Source organism: Corvus hawaiiensis, chromosome 5 (assembly GCF_020740725.1).
Source record: "Corvus hawaiiensis isolate bCorHaw1 chromosome 5, bCorHaw1.pri.cur, whole genome shotgun sequence".
In the NCBI taxonomy this organism is placed as follows: domain Eukaryota; kingdom Metazoa; phylum Chordata; class Aves; order Passeriformes; family Corvidae; genus Corvus; species Corvus hawaiiensis.
In genome coordinates this window covers 76,242,658-76,258,064 of record NC_063217.1, presented here as the reverse complement: position 1 = coordinate 76,258,064, position 15,407 = coordinate 76,242,658, and the positions used below count along the sequence as shown (strand labels likewise).

At 48.3% G+C, this 15,407-nt stretch overlaps 2 long non-coding RNA genes across 2 annotated transcripts; both read right to left on the bottom strand.

Annotated features, from left to right (window-relative positions):
- Positions 1-306: 306 nt before the first annotated feature.
- LOC125326689 lies at positions 307-557 on the bottom strand. Its single transcript, XR_007203941.1, has 3 exons — positions 535-557; positions 406-476; positions 307-324 (listed from the first exon to the last, which is right to left on the bottom strand). It is a non-coding gene; the product is annotated as an uncharacterized LOC125326689 (long non-coding RNA).
- Positions 558-9,565: 9,008 nt separating this feature from the next.
- LOC125326690 lies at positions 9,566-15,198 on the bottom strand. The gene is made up of 3 exons (XR_007203942.1): positions 15,012-15,198; positions 11,603-11,676; positions 9,566-9,691 (listed from the first exon to the last, which is right to left on the bottom strand). It is a non-coding gene; the product is annotated as an uncharacterized LOC125326690 (long non-coding RNA).
- Positions 15,199-15,407: the final 209 nt, after the last annotated feature.

Here is a 15,407-nt window from a genome sequence, read left to right as displayed (position 1 = left end):
CGCACGGGCACCGTGGATGTTGATACGGTCCCCAGGGTCTGTTTCGGCGGCTGCAAAAATTCAGAAAAAAAATTCAGACCGCGATGAGACGTCCCAAAAGCAACCCCTTGCGCAAGGCCTCCCTCCCTCCCTCCTAAGTGCCAAGGCTCATCGCTTACCTGCCGCTTCCAAACTTCGGCTCTGCGGCTGCTCATGGTACCTAAGACGACAAAACAGAAAACGTCACTGTGGCTCTCGAGAATATTAATCCCCGGGGGTCATCCGCACCGGTACCCCGGCTCACCTCAAATCTTCATCCGATTCCACAGGCAGCCCAGAAAATACCTACAAGGCAAAAAAGTACATGCTTAGTTCACCGCCACATACCGCTCACCTATTACTTGCCCCGCTTAAAGGCCAACTCACCTGATTGTGTCTATTTCTTGGCATGTCCAAGGCAGCAGCAGCACCTGCAAAGAAACAAAGCAAAAAACACCCTGAAAGACTCTGAAATCCCAACCTCCCCCCTCCAATTAACCTTAAGCTTGCACCCACCTGGCTGCCAGCATCCCAGACCAAGACATCTTGCCGGTGGACCGCCTGAAATGCACAAAAAATAACAGATGCTTAGAGCCGCACCAGAAATTGATAACTGAGCAAGAAAAACTAGTTCGGTCCACCAGTCACCGCTTACCTCGCTCGCTTCACCTTGATGGCTGAGATCCGGCTTGACCTCCTAAAAATAAAGACAAAGAACAATGCTGGAACACAGCCACCATTTGCACTTGCCCCGCAAACACAAACGGTGACCGACCTTCCTGCGGGAACCCCCTCGCCCGGTCCGGGGTGCTCTGCCATGGATTTAATCCCTCCGCATCTGAAAGAAAGCCATGACAAAAGTCAAAAGGGGTGCGTGAGAACTTAACAGCTCCAGCAATCTTGTGTCAATCTAAGACTGCCATCTAGAGGCCAAACTACAGCCTACATCAAAAATTACAAGTCCCCAGTCCTCGTCCTATTACACCCGTACGCCAGACCGTGCGGCAGGGCAGAGCAGCTCCGAGCCAAATTCGTGCAGACACCTCTGACACAGGAAAGGACAAAGGAGGGGATGCGACGAAGAGGGAAAACCCTTGGCGAGAAGAACGATCGCAAGGACCGAGAAAATGAGGAATGAGATGATCTAGGCGAGACCGACGGTGAGCCGACGAAGCTCAAAGAACCCTGGCAGATGAAGGACTTATTCTGAGAACCGCAAAGACGGATGCCCGAGAATCGTACGGTCAGAATGCTCTACCGCTCTTCACATTCTGACAAGTCCTAATCCGCTATAATGGATCGTTGCGGCATACAGCTGTGAATACAGCTCAGAACAAGACCTTAAAAGACATCCGACTCGACGCTTCTAAAGAGATATGCGATTCTGATGCGCCTCCGAGCTCTTGAGTCAAAGGATCGATGGTATCGGCACCGGGCCGAGGAGCGCCGAAAGCAGAGTCGCTAAGAATAACGCCCAGCATTTCCGATAGGCATCTCAAAGGGCTAAGGCAAAACACCTGCAACAGCAGATGCCCAAAAGACACAGAAGATACAATAGAAAGGTGACACACACCGGGACTGCTCTGCTCTGCGCACCTCGGCATCGTGATCAAAAGGTGAGACTTGCCCTTTATGTGGCCTAAGGGGCCCCTTCCTGGACATCCCCACCTCCAAAGCTGACTCAAAAATCCCTCCCGGCAAGCCCTGCCCCAACACCTCACATTCATTCCCTCAGTGGATTGTAGCCCTCAACTTATCTCTCAGACATCTGGAGATGGGAATCCTCCTCAGGCACAACAGAAGGCCGGCTCACCCTCTGGGAAGCTCCTGTCGTCACCGGGCTGTCGTCTCCTAGTCAGCCACAATAAAGAAAACCAAACGTCACTACGGGAACTTAGTGGCACATCTGCCAAAGCCCTGACAATTCCACTACTCACCGTCTCCTAAGAAGGCCAGGGTCCTCTGGCGGCATGCTTCGGCCAAGCTCCGAGGCCGACGCCGTCGTTGCGGGGTATGCCTGGGTTAAAAGGCGACGAGGTGTTGTGGCGTTGCTGAAACTTAAGTGGACCCTCCCTCCTCCTCCTCCCTCCCTCCCCGACTTGCCGCAACTCCTCGGCCGCTGCCAAAGGCTACCGGGACAGTACCTTCACATGGAAAAGGTAAAGGCTTTGTCGCAGAGTCCCGTGATACTTGCAGAGGACTCAGGAGGATGGCAAGACGGGTCCGTCGGCCGGTCGACGAGGAGTTCGGCGTAATACAAGTGGGCCCCCTGAAACACACAAATGACAAGGGATGCTTAGAGCTGTACCAGAACTTGGCACCCAAGGGATAACAAGTGGTTCTTACCACCAGTGACTTCTTACTTCGTTCACTTGACCTTGACTGCTGAGATCTGGCTTTACCTCCTAAGAACAAAGACAAAGAAAAATGCTGTAACACAGCCACCGTTTACAGTTGCCCCACAAACACAAACGGTGACCGACCTTCCTGCGGGAACCCCCTCGCCCGGTCTGGGGCGCCCTGCGACAGATTTCATCCGTCTGCATCTGAAAGAAAGCGATGACAAAAGTCAGAGTCCCGCATGATAACTTAACAGCTCCAGGCATCCTACGTCAATCTAAGAATACCAGCTAGAGGCCAAACTACACCCTACATTACAGATTTCAAGGCCTTGGGACTTGTCCTACTACACCTATACACCAGACTACATGGCAGGGCAGAGCAGCTCCGGGCCAAACCCACACAGGTACCTGTGACACAGGAAATGACAAACGAGGAGACGCAATGAAGAGAGAAAACTCTGGCAAGAGGAATGACTGCCAGGACCGAGAGAATGCGGAGCGAGATGATCTCGGCGAGACCGACGAGGCTCAAAGAAGATGCTAACGGAAGGGCTTATTCCAAGAACCGCAAAGATGGATGCCCGAGAATCGTACGGTCAGAATCCTCTACCGCTCTTTGCATTCTGACAAGTCCTAATCCTCTGTAATGGATCACTGCAGTGCACAGCTGTGAATATAGCTCAGAACAAGACCATAAAAGACCTCTGACTCAATGCTTCTAAAGGGAGATGCGATTTCAGTGTGCATCCGAGCTCATCGGTCAAAAGTCTGACAGTATCGGCGCCCAGCCGAGGAACGCGGACGCTAAGGACGATGCCCGGCATTTCCGATAAGCCGGCCCCTCAAAGGGCTAAGGAAAAAGACCTAAGACGCAAGATGCCCAAAAGACACAGAACATACAATAGACAAGTAACACGACACACACTGGGACTGCTCTGCCCGCCTCGACATTGTGATCAAAAGTAAGACTTGTCCTTTATGTGGGCTAAGGGGCCCCTTCTGGGACATTCCCACCTTCAAAGCCAACTCAAAAATCCCTCCCGGCGAGGCCCGACCCGGCACCCTGCTTTCATCCCCTCTGTGGGTCGTAACCCTCGACTTATCTCTCGGACATCCGGGATGGGAATCCGCCTCCGGTGCAAAATAAAACTACCTCACTGTCCAGGAAGTTCCTGCCATCTCCTAGTCGGCTACAACAAAGAAAACCAAACATCGGTACGTGAACTTAGTGGCACGTCAGCCAAAACCTTACAATTCCGCTACTCACCGTCTCCTAAGAAGGCCGGGGTCCTCCGGCGGCACGCTTCGCCCACGCTCCGAGGCCGACACCATCGTTGCGGGGTATGCCTGGGTTAAGAAGAGACAAGGTGCTGTGGAATTGCTCGAACTTGAGGGGACCCTCGCTCCTCCTCCCTCCCTCCCTCCCCGACTCACCGCAACTCCTCCGCCATTGCCGAGGCACGGAACAGAAAGTGTAAAGGCTTCATTGCAGAGTCCCATAACACTTCGGGAGGGCTCACGAGGGCGGCGAGCCGGCTCTGTCGGCCGGTCGGTGAGGGGATTTGGCGTAACACGAGTGGACCGACTAAAACGCGCAAATGACGACGGCCGCTTAAAGTTTAGAGTACCGGCACTCGGCACCCGAGCAATAACAACTTTTTCCTTCCACCGGTCACCGCTTACCTCATTCACTTGACCTTGACTGCTGAGATCTGGCTTTACCTCCTAAGAACAAAGACAAAGAACAATGCTGTAACACAGCCACCATTTACACTTGCCCGGCACAGACAAACGGTGACCGACCTTCCTGCGGGAATCCCCTCACCCGGTATGGGGCGCTCTGCCATGGATTTCATCCGTCTGCATCTGAAAGAAAGCGATGACAAAAGTCAAAGGCCTGCATGAGAATTTGACGGCTTCCAACCATCTCGTGTGAATCTAGGAATATCATCTAGAGCCCAGCTACAACCTACGTTACAAATTTCAAGTCCCCAGGCCTTGTTCTATTACACCTACGTGCCAGGGTATGCGGCAGGGCGAAGCAGCTCCGGGCCAAACCCGTGCAAGCACCCGTGACACAGGAGATGACAAACGAGGAGACATAACAAAGACAGAAAACTCTCTGCGAAAAGAACAACGGCAAGCACATCGAAGGGCTAAGGCGGACAACACGAGACGCCCAAAAGACACAGAACACGACAATAGACAGGTGACACGACACGCACCGAGATTGCTCCGCCCTGCGCACCTCGGCCTTGCGATCGAAAGCGAGACTTCCCTTTATGTGGGCTGAGGGGCCCCTTCTTGGATATCTCCATCTCCAAAGCTAACTCAAAAATCCCTCCCGGCAAGTCCCGACCCGACACCCCGCTTTCACCCCCTCCGTGGGTCAGAGCCCTCGACTTATCTTTCAGACGTCTGGGGATGCGAACGTGCCTCGGGTGAGAAAGGAAGGCCGGCTCTCGCCGCCCGGGAAGTTCCTGCTGTCGCCGGGCTGTTGTCTCTTAGTCAGATACAATAAAGAAAACCGAGATCAAAGGATGAGTTTACTGGAAAATCGCAACAAGTCGGCCGCTCGCTCGCTCCTAAGTGCCCCTAGATTCTCAAAGCCCTGGCTTCATCCCTAGTCTAAGGCTGCGGCTGCTATTACACTAGGCACCCAGGGTAGCGAGGGACAGAGGTACGAGGCGTTTCCATAAACGCACGGGACGCGTTTACGTGCCGTAAAACACGTAAATGGGGCCGCCGTGCTTATGGAAAAGCCTTAAGCGGCTCCCAAATAGACACCGTTTCCCACCGTGCCGCCTTCGAAACCCCCCTGCCGTAACTCCTAACCTGCTACCCTGCTCGCCCTCCCTCTCCCGGTCACGATCCTCAACTTCCCTATCGGTAGCCTCAATCTCAGACGCCACCTATGACATGAGGCAGATCCCCTTTTGGACACAATGAATTTGCTGAGAAAATTTGAAGTATCCCACTCAACACAACCTGGAATAGCAGGAAGTTGCACTGCTCCAAAAAAAAAAAAAAAAAAAAACCTTAGCACAAAACTAGAAATTATAAAACCACCTTACCACCCCTAAACATGCAACCCAAATGAGTAAACTTAAATACTCACTGTGTTCAATGGTATCTTCTTCCCAATGTCTTCGAAGCCTCTGTTGCTTCAGATGCCAAAAGAACCTGCTGAAATTGAGCTGAGCTAAGCAGAAAGATCCCCATCACTGAAATGAGAGGAGAGCTCTTACCCCACTCACTCCCAGAGAGGGAATGACTCCCCTTGCAAAAGGCTGGGGTTAATATACCCCTGGCCAGGCCCACCTCTCGTTCCCATGATGCCCGGGGAAAAGGGAGGAGCCAAATCCTGCAAAGTATAAAAGCCCTCCTAGGAGTTGCCACTGTTTGGCTCCTCTGACTCAAATTTGAGGTGAGTAAAGGGCTCGATAGAAAACTCTTCAGGGAAATGACAATGCTTTCTTTTTTTGCTTTTATATTGAGCAAAAGGGTGGCCGACCGGTAAGAAATCAAACTTTGTGTTTTGGCAACACAGCTAGATAATTTGTTGCTAACTTGCATAATTATTCCTTAGTGATTACTGAGTAGTACTCCACCTGTGACTAAGTAGGATAGAGAAGAATAGTAATTGTATTAATGATGTAACTCTCCTTGGAACCTCTAATTAGGGCTATATACATGATAAATAAAAATAAGAATTCTTAATACCCTCCTAAGTGCTATTAGGTCCGTGCCGGGCTCGCTCCCGTACGACGTTCGGTACCGGGGCTCGGGTAGGAGCGCCCTGAAATGCAATTTAAATCCTTAAAATGCCCAAAAAGGGAGAGCTTCCTTCGATTAAACTCTTTAAAATGAGGAAACGGGCAGGAGTTGCCTCCACTTGAAGCGATACAATGGCAAATTAATGGCTTCTCCCCTTCAATTGAATCCCCTAAGCTATTGGGATAAAAGGGGTTTTCCTCACTTTAAAACTCTCTGGCGCTGGAAAAAGGGGGATTTTTCCTCAATTCAAACCCTTAGAAAGGAGGGACAACGGGGCTTCCCCCTCAATTTAAACCTTACAATGATGGAAAAGGGGGAGATGAAAGGGACCTCACATGCTGCCCCACCCGCTCGGGTGCCGCCCCTCGGCACGAGAGCTTTTCCCTGGGTGTTTTCTTGAAGCGATGCTCTTTACCCGGGTGCATCCGGGTGCTCCCCGGCTCCTGCGGAGTGCTGCGACCGTTGTTCCCGGAGCGTCTCTCGGGACGCCTCCGTTGGCCCCTCTTGACCGGCAGCTGCCCACGTAGGTGGGCCCGGGGAACCCTCTGAAAGCGACCTCTGGCAGGAGCCGCCCCCTCCTCATCCGCGCCGGTCACGCTCGGTGCTGCCGCACCTCGGAGCGGGGGGATGAGGCGGAGAAAGGTCCTGCCGGTCGTTCCCTCCCCTATGCGGGCCATCGTCCGCCCCCAAAACGCTGGGGTGTGGGGCTTTCTTTTCCGTGGAAAAGGACCGGCCTTCTCGTCCAGGTGCACGTGGCCAAAATTGGGATCCCGCTTCCAAAATTCCCTATGTCGTAGGCTTGTACTTACCGAGGAAATTCCCCACCGATCGCAAGCGATTACCGGTAATTGTTTTTCTGTAATCGTTACTGACTTCCGTTTCCTTTGAAGTGTTTGACGTGGCCCTCGAGGGTTGGGCCGGGTCGTTTATGGCCCATCCCGGCAGGCCCGGGCCGAACCCGAGCGCCCCCGTCACCGGTCCGCCCTGAATTTCAGTGAAATATTGATATTGTTTATAAATACTCCTTTTCCCTGCTACTCAGTCTTTCCTTGTGTATCTGCAGGGAGAGGGTTTACTCCATCCTTTGATCCCACTCACAGTTCTCCGGCCCAAATGCCGATTCTTGCAGACATGATCTAAGCAGAAAACTACTACGAGTGTTTGCTTTTGAAGTAAAAGTCTTACTGTATGTCGCGGGTTCGGTTTGTAACCGGGCGGAAACACCAATTTAGTGTAGTGGTTTGGTCCAAAATACTCACTACTGTTTATCTGCTGTGAGATAAGAATTAGGAGAAATGCAAAGCAGGCACCAAACTTGAAAGAATATAAAGAAGTTTATTAACAGACCTAAAAGAGGGGAAAAAAAGAAAAAATTATACCACCTTCAGAACTCTCCTCCTCCCCCCACCTTCCTCCCTTCTCCCACTGACAATGGAAAAAGACGACCCTTAAGATGTTCGGTCTGTTTACCACTTCCATAATAACCTTGTTCAGTCCATTTAGAAAGAGAAGCCTCTTCTTGCTCATGCTATGAAAACATTATCACAACGAGACAGCCTCCCACTTCCAAATATTGTTCAGTCCATTTAGGAAGAGGAGTCTCTCTGCCTGCGTGTGAGTCCCTTCCCCCGACTTGCAGCTTTTCCCGCAACTGCTTTCGAGGGTCCACTCTTGAAGTTTTTTGGGGTACAATTTTAAGGTTGAGCCATTCAGAAACAAAAAGAGAGGCCCTTCTCCTTCCCTGGGAGCAAAGGGTCTTCATCATCTTCATCGTTAGGACTATCTCTGGGAGCATCTCTACGGACTGAGGTTTTCTCCTTTCCCGTTTGGAGCAAAAGTCCTCATCTGGTTCATCTCTCCCTGTCCAAACTTCTCATGAAATTACAGCTGCATCAGTATCTGCCTATCTCGGCGCAGGTGCTTTTGCTTACGAGTTGAACGCTCCACCCCCCATATCTTCATGAAATTACAACAGGATACTCTGATATATCATAGCTTCACAACAGAATTTCAGCTTTAAGCATCTCCTCTCTCTCTGCCCTCAGGTTTTCAGCTCTTCACAGTAGTAAAAGGGTTAATCTCACCTCAGCCTTGCAGCTTTGCAGCTGGAATGTTGAATTTTTCTTATCGCAGTGGAGAGGGGGGAGAGCCGAGCCGCTCCGGCTGCCCACGGCAAAGCAGTGGTGGGGGGGGGGTTCCACGACTGGAACAGGTCCATCGACTCCAGGATGGCCGTGGCCCGGCCCGGCCCGCTGGCCCCCACACGGGCCCCGCAGCCACCTGTGCCAGCACCGGAAACGAGAGAGAGCTTGGAGGGGGAGTTTGCCTATTCTTAAATGTGGATCACAGAGGCGGTCACAACTTTAAGTGGCTTAGAGAATTGTCCATATTCAAACTGGCCAGCTGAGAGGTTCTGTCACTTCCCAGAGGAAACTGTAAGCACCCCTTAGCAAGGACGTCCCTTCCGGGACTATGCTTGCTAACCTATGACACTGTACATCTGGCTGTACAATTTAAAAAGAATGCATCTATTGATGGTCATTATGGGAAAGCTTATCAGAGGAGAAAATACCCATTTTGGTAGCACAGATCCCATTTTGACAATACTGCGTTTTTGTGGGTTTGGGAATCCTGCCTGTACAAGACATCTGAAAATCGGTATTTTAAAATTTGATATTTGGAAACGGGGTCATTTTGATATTTTGGAACTTGATATTCTGCTGTTTTGAAATGGAATTAATTTGGTATTTTGGAACCCAGTATTCTGATATTTGGAAACCGGGTAACTTTGGTATTTTGGAACTTGGTAATTTGTAACAGGGTTACTTTGGTATTTCTGAACGTGTTCTGGCAATTTGAAACTGGGTTACTTTGCTGCCTCTGAACGTGGTGCTCTGGTATTTTGAAACTAGGTTATTTTAATATTTTGGAACTGGGTACTGTGGTTTTTTGAAACTGTTTTTCTGGTATTTTGAAATTTGGGTTTCTATGATTTTGAACTAGGTTATTCTGGTATTTTGTTCCAAAATACCAGACAAATAACAAACAAAACAAAACCCAAAATTTTTTTGTAGGCTGTTTTTTTGGTGTATTTGTAGGCTTGCTTTTTTTTTTTTCCCCCCCGTGTTTTGTAAGATGAGCTTTTAGTGGTTTTGTAACCTCAGGGTTTGGTTTTTTTGTAATCCGCACCTGGCAGGGACCTGGGGCGTCCCAGTCGAGTCTCTAGGCTTCGTTTGCTGTCTTCTTCTACAATTAACAGTTCCTGGCATGGGAACTGTTAAGTTGCAGACTATATGATGAGACACTTCCTGAAACAAATTAATTCCAGCTAAGTGACTCCTCCTACTCTGCAGTTCCTATACCCGGCCCGGTTTAAATCCGTACCTAGCCCGACTCCTCTTCGGTCCTCCCGTTTCCTACCACTCCGCTCGGGGCTTTGCACCTCACGCTCTTTCCTCCCTCGGTGGCGTCACGGCGGAACGTGGCGAGGTTTTGGCCGGCGCTTGAGCTCTCCGAGATGATCTTACCGAGAATTCTTCTGCTTTTCGCTGCGCCTGCCGCAACAACGTTTGCTCGCTAAAATAAATGCTTTCCACGATGAACTGAAGGCGCGAGGCAACGAGTGCTGCGCCGTTGGGGAGGAGGATAGTTTGGCGAGGGAATTACACGGATCTGGAGGCTTGGCAGAAAGACCTCTGAATGTAGAAACTGAGGATGAGATAGAAACGAAAGCAAGTTTTGATATAGAGTAAAAGATGTTATGCTGCACTAGTGATCGCTGCATAGCTGAGAAGGCAAAGGTTGGAGATGAGTTGGAAGGAGATTTTTAGGATGAGGGCAAAGGTACGTGACTCCAAACAAAGACCTATTTTTCACCAAGTAAATAAGTCTCAAGAAGAGCATAAGTAACTAGAAAACATGTTGTTACCAAAAAAGAGATATATTGCAGGCAGATAAGACATGTCGATGTGGCAAATAGAAGAAAGGTCTGAGAATTTTCCACTGTAAGCTTAAATTGTAACTTACTCTCGTGATTGGATAATAATGACTATAATATGGTAATGGTAGTAGCTATGATAGGCTATAAGCAAATGTAAAAGTATTGTGTATGGTGCTTATTGGTTGTCACGTATTAAGATACTTGGCAAAGAAAAGTATATAATGTTTTGTAACTTGAACAGAAAGCGACTTCAGGTGTGCCTACGAGCTGTAGCCGGCAGCTGTAGGGCTGGCTCTGGATACCCGCTCCCTGAACTGCCGTAACTTTGCCTATGCCGTAAACGGCTTTCGAGAGAGCCGCCTGAAGTCCGGACATCCTTCGTAGACGCTTTTCCTATACTGCGCGGCAATATTTTTCAGCCTAAGGACAAAGAAATACTTTCTAAGGTTTGGATCCCGTTCCAGTGCAGCAGAACCAAATCGATCCGCTTCCGCTCTGAAAACATTGGTGACGCCAAACTGAGCTGCCGGCCGAAGCGCTTCGCCATTCCTACCCCGCCTGTGCCTCGCGCCCTGCTTTGTCGTATCCTACGCTACCGTGCTACGGGCTTCCGGGCGCGAGATTCGTCCCTGAGAACCGTCACGCCGATATCCTTGAACGTTCCGACTTCAATGCCGATACTCTGAGAACCTCCTGCATTCCGTTCGCTAGTACGGCAACGAGCCCTCACCCACCCTGCATCTTCAAAAAGTAGCGTACGAGGTTTAAACGAACCTCACGGTTTGATGGGCACCGTCTGGTGAAGAAGGGGCAGTCAATAACTAACTCGTGTAAGCACAAGTTAACTATTGGGAGACAGCAAATGTTAGCTCAGACAGCAGATGCTAATTACACAACCTAAGAAGCCGAATTCACCCTAATCTTGTCAAGATAGAGGGGACAAGGATTAGCTCAGAGGCTGCTGAATCATTCCTCAAAGGACTACGCATGCCCAGGGAGAAAGGTGAAAAGTGCACTGGGAGGATGACTACTGGCCTTCATCGGAAAGACCCCCGAGGAAGAAGACGAGCCTTCCTCGGTGCGACCGCCGGGACGTACGGCGTGTGCGTGGCCCGTGTGCTAATGATATTAATGACTTCCGAGAAATAATTTGTATAACCGCACCTGTCCCAAGGAATGTGATGAATATTCATAATTTAACCCTTAATACTGTGTTGTAGGGAGCACCGGTGCGTGCGTTTGGAGGAGCGATCCCCGCGCGCCTGGCACGCCAAATAAAGCAAATACCCGCTTCTCTGACTCTGTCTCTGAAGCGTCTCCTGGCCCGGTTGCGGCGCGATTCATCCGGCGCCCCGAGACAGGACCCTCTCTGCCGGGCTGCCGGATCCGGGGCTAAGCGGACCTCCCGGTCGCGACCCTGAATTTTCAAGGGGAGCTCAGCTGTCCTTTGGCTGATGGCGGGGGCAGACAAGGACCATCTGCACCAAATTAAGGGATTTGTTATTCCTTTTAAACACAGAAATACCTGCAGGTCCGGGGTTCGAGTCCCTGAGGGTGGGTTGAAAGTCCCGAGGAAGACTGGGCCTCCCAAAATTAGTCCTGGGCAAGAAAAAAAGTACTTTTAAGGGGTTGGACCCCGACTTCTAAAGGGATTGGACCCCACTGTGAAAGGTACCTTTAAGGGGTTGGACCCCACTGTCGTGTGCTATTGTACAGCTATTTTTGTTTTGTCTGTTGCTATTCTGCTGCTGCATGAGAGTGGATGAGACGTGCCGTCAAAGTACGAAGCGAGCGAGAGGCTCTATCTGCGGTTCCGTACCCCGGCGACGGGCTCGGCCGGAGAAAAGCGAAGCGGTTTGGCAAAGAGCGAACGAGCGTAAATCACGTAAACCGTCGGTTTGGAATTCAACCTTACTGTCCGAAGGGGGATGGATTTTAGAGGAGAAAGATTTTAGCTATTGAATTGAAAACATCCAGACCCCGGACGCCTTTCTGATATAGCTCCATCTGATTTCCCTTTTGAAATCCCGTGTTAAGTGTGAGAAAACAGTTGTGAAGCTTGTATTTGTGTACATGTATTAATTGTGAGAGAAAGTGGTATTGTACTTCTACTAGAGGGAGTGGGTGGTGTCCAAGCTGCCAGAGGAGAGAGCTTGGTATCAGACTAGAAAGAGCAGGAATAAAGAACTTGGCAGAAAATGAAAGTGCAGATGATGTTAAAGGGGAGAGAGGCAGAGAATAGTGAGAAATTTGAGAGGAGCTGGTTAGAAAAGTACAGCGAGTGTATGTAAGAAGCGATGAGGAAAAGGCAAAAGCAATGCCAAAGGTGATGGCAGAGGTCGTAAGAATCGTGGACATTGCGGTGAATAGGTTTGGGTGTTTAGTTCCCTTTCCTGCTTGGTGTTTTGTGCGGAGCTGTAAAGCTCCCGTTACGTGGCGCTCGTGCGGAGCCGAAAGGCTCCTGTTTGGAGGGCACCCGTGCCCCTGCGCCTTTTGTGTTTTGTTGTGAAAAGCCAAAATTGGCGGGTTTCGGTTCTGAGGCGAATCCGGAGTTCCTATCTCCTGGGGAACCCTCCCCTGCCACCGGTCTGTGGTTTATTGTGGAGAACTAGAATTGGCGGATTCTAATCCTGCAGCCGGTTCTGCGGCTCCTGCCTTGCGGGGATGGTGTTGTCCCTGTGTGGGCCCAGGTATTTGTCGTGCGGCCTCATCTGCGGGGGCTGTAAAGAAACCTATGGGGAGAATGTTTTGCTGTCTGTCCTTGGTTAATTGGTTAGTCACCTCTCTACTCCTGGGGTGGACTTGGTAAAAAAAAAAAAAAAATTGAGATAAGGAAATTGGTTACTAAAAGATGATTGATTACTAAAAATGCAATTGGTTATTAAAAAAAGAAAAAAGGCAACTCAAATGCCTGATTCACAGACTGCAACTCTTGCAAAACTTTTAAAAGCGGTCTCGCTCCCTCTGCTGAAGAATCAATTGGAAGAAACCCCACCGAAAACCCGTGGGAGACAACAAAAGTGGTGCAACAAGCACTTCATAGAATAAAAACTAAAACTCCGCTTGAATAAGTTAATGCAATTAAACTCTTGTTTCACTCAGACTTTTTTTGGGGGGGGAAGTTCGTTTCTTTTCTCTTTTCTAAGAATGTCAAATGTCCCGACATCAAAGATAAAGAAAGCGGTTTGAGAGCAAGGAAACTGCAAGCAGCAAAATCACGCCTAGATGTGATGACCGTTGCTTCGCTGTCACTTTGTGTTAGTCCCGTAAAGTTTCACTTCTTTTGTAATAATCGGTCTAGTGGGCCAGATTTTCACTTTTCTTTTCTAGGAATCTACCAACACATGAGATGGAGCTGTGTGAAAACCAAGGAAATTTAAAGTGTCACCATAATTGCTTGCATTGTCAGTTGGTTAATGTTTGTAATTTGTTTGTGTTTTCAGTGCAAGCGACATTGCAAAAGACTTTCATTGCAAGTCTTGATTTTGCAAGATCAAATAGTAGTTAAAGCATTCTACATATTCTTGAGTTTAATTTTTGTCTAACTTGTTTTGTCTTTTTACTGAAAAATGGTGTGGCTAAGGTCTTAGGGATGTATAATTTGGTTCAACCAATATTATCCTGAGAGTTGGTATAAGAATTTATACGTATTTGAAATCCTACAAATATGGACTAACCTTCCCTGTTGTGCCTAAGACAGCATCAAAATTATTATAATCTGGCTAAATTTTTGGGATTTTCTAATTAACGAATTAAAGAATCTTGACAAAACACAAGCAAATGCTACATGAGAAATGATTGAGTCCCCCTTCCTAAACCAAGAGGGATACGGAAAAGCCTTCTACCAGCTCTCAAACTAAAGTGCTGTTCAATCTCATGCCATATGTCTTAAGAGGATGTTTTAACTTTTCCTCACCCCTCCTATTTATAGCACATTCTGCAATCTCAGTTGTAGGTGCAGAATGGGATGAAGGCAATTTATTCACCAAAAAAAGAAAAAAAGGCTACTTGAGGTAAAAAGGAAAAAACGAAAAACCTATTGGTTTTTTGTATTTGAAAGAGAATTCATTTCATTTTTAATCCCACCAAAAATAAAGCCACAGTTTGTAGTTTGTGTCAAGATTAAATGACAAGAGTGCTATAATCTGTCTTCTGGAAAACAAAGCATAGCCCTGATGTAAAGATATGTTTGCATGAGAACATTTTGTATGAAAATGTTTTGTGTGTTAGTTCTGTATCATAAAAACTAATCCTTCATAACGTATAGAATTATACAGCAGAGTAAGAATATTATTATAACAAAAACTGTAGAAAGAAGCTACAACCAAAGAAGCCTCCTGAAGATACCTGACTAGGACTTTAAAGTGTAAGTTAAACCACTAAGATAAGATAAAGGGAAAACCCATTCTTTGACCAACTCAGGCCTAGGGAAAAAAAAAAAAAAAAAAACAAAACAACCGACCAAACAAACAAGACTGAAAGAAGAGAAATACCCATAGATAGTGAAATAACAAATCAGATGATCCCATTAGTAAGAGATGTTGAAATTCCAGGGAGATCAAAACGGGCTCCCCCAGTGATTATCGAACTACTGGAAGGGGTACAACCGGTGTCAGTTAAACAATATCCGCTAAGGCATGAAGCATGAGTAGGAATGGAACCAATAATTAGTAAATTTATCGATCAGAAGTTGTTGAGGGAGTGTAGATCTTCCTGCAATACCCCAATTCTACCGGTACAAAAGCCAAATGGAAGTGATTGATTAGTTCAGGACCTGAGGACACTTTACTCACAAAATTACAAAGTGACTGAGTGTGGTTTTCAGTTTTAGATTTAAAGCGTGCTTTCTTTTGTCTGCCATTAGCTGAAAGCGGTCAGGAAATTTTTGCCTTTGAGTGGGAAAACCCCAGAACAGGGAGAAAAAGCCAGCCTACGTGGACTGTATTGCCACAAGGATTCAAAAATAGACCCGTGATATTTGGAGATCGATTAGCCGAGGAACTGGAAGCCTGGATGCCGCCGCTTGGGGAAGGGAAGGTACGCTCTTGCGGTACATTGATGATCTATTAATAGCAACAAGGACCTGTGAAGACTGCAAGAACTGAACTGTAACGCTTTTAAGTTTTCTGAGACTAGGTAGATATAGAGTCTCTCCTGAAAAGGCTCAGCTAGTCCTCCAGAACGTTACATATCTGGGGTATGAACTGGCAGGAGGGGAGAGAGCCTTGAGAGACAACGGGAAGGAGGCAATTTGTCAAATGCCCTGGCCGACTGAAGAACCAAAGAACTGAGAACTTTTCTGGGAACGACGGGATGGCGTAGATTACGGA